Source organism: Lygodium microphyllum, chromosome 3 (genome assembly GCF_053477565.2).
Source record: "Lygodium microphyllum isolate KBCC chromosome 3, Lygodium_microphyllum_v1.1.10, whole genome shotgun sequence".
Classification (NCBI taxonomy): Eukaryota; Viridiplantae; Streptophyta; class Polypodiopsida; order Schizaeales; family Lygodiaceae; genus Lygodium; species Lygodium microphyllum.
The window spans coordinates 164,316,805-164,320,023 of record NC_141137.1 but is presented as its reverse complement, the minus strand read 5'-3'; the positions used below and the strand labels follow the sequence as shown (position 1 = coordinate 164,320,023).

Genomic DNA, 3,219 nt, shown 5'->3' with positions numbered 1-3,219 from the left:
GTGGCGCTCTACCAACTGAGCTATATCCCCTATGCTTCGGCCAAGTGAAGTATATGTGAACAGATTCGATGCTTCTTTTCCTTATCCTTGGCGTAGCTGGGCCATCCTGGACTTGAACTAGAGACCTCGCCCGTGAAGTGAATCACCGCACCTACACCGAGATCCTATCCGAATTCTCTCTTAGGAACGATTCGTCCTTCCCGAATGCAGCGTACAACTCCCTGTCGTACTGCGCTCTCCAAGTGTGCCTGGAGTCTCCCCTCCCTCTTCCCTCGTTAGTAACAAGTTCTGTTGGAAAAGAAAAAAAAAGAGAGGCGTCGAGAGATTTTCATCAACGCTTAACTCTGGTCTGTACACTCTAGGATCTTTTTTCGAACCTGATCCTATCATAGAAGAGAGAAACAAAGACATTTCTCTCAAGGTATCAATTTGGTCTGGGGGTTGCCCGAAATACCCAATTGATGTGGATAGACTGAAATATTGGGGAACAGTTGTCACCCAACATTCCTCCTGTGTATAGGCCTAAACTCCCAGCCTTTCCGAGTAGTCCTTCTTGGTTGGAGGACCCCTCGAACCCGGGAATTGAAATTGATTGCTACTTCTACAGACCCGTGAGTAAAGCAGAAGAGGCTCGGATAGTATGATCCTTCTGCCACCCCCCAATCAGAAGGGTGGTCCCGTAGTTCTTGGTCCGTGAATTGGCGTTCTCAGGTGCTCCTTCTTTCACGTCTAAGCCGAAGTTGTTCAACCTGTGCTCAAGAGATAGTGATCCATACATTGATAAGGAATGTATAGATTCCCGAGGGGAGCCTTTGGGGGTAAGTGGTCCTCCCTGGATCGCCCGGATCCCACGGGTGAATAGAAAGTTGAATCCCCATAGGATTTCACCTGAATCGCCTTGTCCATCCTCCCAAAAAAGAATTTGATCCCGAAAGTCGAGACAGGAGGAGTACGCCATGCTAATGTTCCTTGGTAATAGAATTGGATTATACCCATCTTAGGGTCAGGCGCTGATGGGCACATCTAACTACCCATGTGTCTGAAAGTCTTCACGGCCCAAGCGCAACGACGCAATTATCGGGGGCGCGCTCTACCAACTGAGCTAATAGCCCGTCATCCAGGCTCCCCTGGTCCATAAGGAGTGAGAGAGGCCTGCCATGCCGAAGCGGGTAGCCCATCCCCATCCCTCGGATTTCCCCGAGGAAGGATGAGATTCTTTTCAGTTTGTTTTGACCTGAGGGAACAAGCTCATGGATTAGGTCTTGTTTCACCTCTAAGACAGGAAAAGAAAAACCCGTCTAGGGGTGTGTAAACCACTTCTTCCAAGACTTGGAAGAGTGAGCAGAAAACCGAAGTGCCAAATAAGTATGAACTCTCCCTGAAAAGGAGGTGATCCAGTCGCACCTTCCAGTACGGCTGCTTTGTTACGACTTCACTCCAGTCACTAGCCCTGCCTTCAGCATCCCCCTCCTTGCGGTTGAGGTAACAACTTCGGGCATGGCCATCTCCCATAGTGTGACGGCCGGTGTGTACAAGGCCCAGGAACGGATTCACCGCCGTATGGCTGACCGGCGATTACTAGCGATTCCGGCTTCATGCAGGTGAGTTGCAGCCTGCAATCCGAACTGAGGCCGAGTTTCTGAGGTTAGCTTGCCCTCACGGGGTCGCAACCCTCTGTCTCGGCCATTGTAGCACGTGTGTCGCCCAGAGCGTGAGGGGCATGCTGACTTGAAGTCATCCCCACCTTCCTCCGGCTTATCACCGGCAGTCTGTTTAGGGTTCCAATTTGAGTAATGGCAACTAAACACGAGGGTTGCGCTCGTTGCGGGACTTAACCCAACACCTTACGGCATGAGCTGACGACAGCCATGCACCACCTGTATCCACGTTCCCGAAGGCACTCCTTTTTTTCAAAAGGATTCGCAGTATGTCAAGCCCAGGTAAGGTTCTTCGCGTTGCATCGAATTAAACCACATGCTCCACTGCTTGTGCGGGCCCCCGTCAATTCCTTTGAGTTTCATTCTTGCGAACGTACTCCCCAGGCGGGATACTTAACGCGTTAGCTACAGCACTGCATGGGTCAATACGTACAACGCCTAGTATCCATCGTTTACGGCTAGTACTACTGGGGTATCTAATCCCATTTGCTCCCCTAGCTTTCGTCTCTTAGTGTCAGTGTCGGCCCAGCAGAGTGCCTTCGCCTTTGGTGTTCCTTCCGATCTCTACGCATTTCATCGCTCCACCGGAAATTCCCTCTGCCCCTACCGTACTCCAGCTCAGTAGTTTCCACCGCCTATCCAGGGTTAAGCCCTGGTATTTGACAGGGGACTTAAAGAGCCACCTACAGATGCTTGACGCCCAATCATTCCGGATAACGCTTGCATCCTCTGTCTTACCGCGGCTGCTGGTACAGAGTTAGCCGATGCTTATTCTTCAAATACCGTCATTGCTTCTTCTCCGAGAAAAGGAGTTTACGACCCGTGGGCCTTCTACCTCCACGCGGCATTGCTCCGTCAGGCTTTCGCCCATTGCAGAAGATTCCCCACTGCTGCCTCCCGTAGGAGTCTGGGCCGTGTCTCAGTCCCAGTGTGGCTGATCATCCTCTCAGACCAGCTACTGATCGCCGCCTTGGTGAGCCATTGCCCCACCAACTAGCTAATCAGACGCAAACCCCTCCTCGGGCGGATTCCTCCCTTTTGCTTCTCAGCTTATGGGGTATTAGCAGCCGTTTCTAGTTGTTGTCCCCCTCCCAGGGGCAGGTTCTTACGCGTTACTCACCCATCCGCCATTGGAAACACCACGAGGATGCTCCCCGTCCGACTTGCATGTGTTAGGCATGCCGCCAGCATTCATCCTGAGCCAGGATCAAACTCTCCATAAGATTCCTAGTTGCATGACTTATAGCTTCTTATGCTCTTCTAGCTCTTCCTTCTGCAAAGGAGGAGGATTCAACATTGCCGTGGAGAAATCAGAAGAAGATCTTCTATTTTCAAGTGCCAAGATCAAGGTGAATCTTTTCGCTTCCTATTCTATTAGCTTGAGGTTCATCCCCAGTATATCTATCCCTACCGGTTCGTGTCAATACCACGAGCCTCTTTTAACCATTCCCTTATGAATCAAATTGAAGAGATGGAAGAAAAAGCTTGTATTCGGTTGAAACAGAATCTGTACTGAACGGATGACTTGGGGAACGAAGTAAATATAAAGGGATTGTACCCC

At 50.7% G+C, this 3,219-nt stretch overlaps 1 pseudogene; it reads right to left on the bottom strand.

Moving 5' to 3' along the window:
- Positions 1 to 1,387: 1,387 nt before the first annotated feature.
- LOC148039119 (18S ribosomal RNA) lies at positions 1,388 to 2,876 on the bottom strand (annotated as a pseudogene).
- Between the last annotated feature and the right edge of the window lie 343 nt (positions 2,877 to 3,219).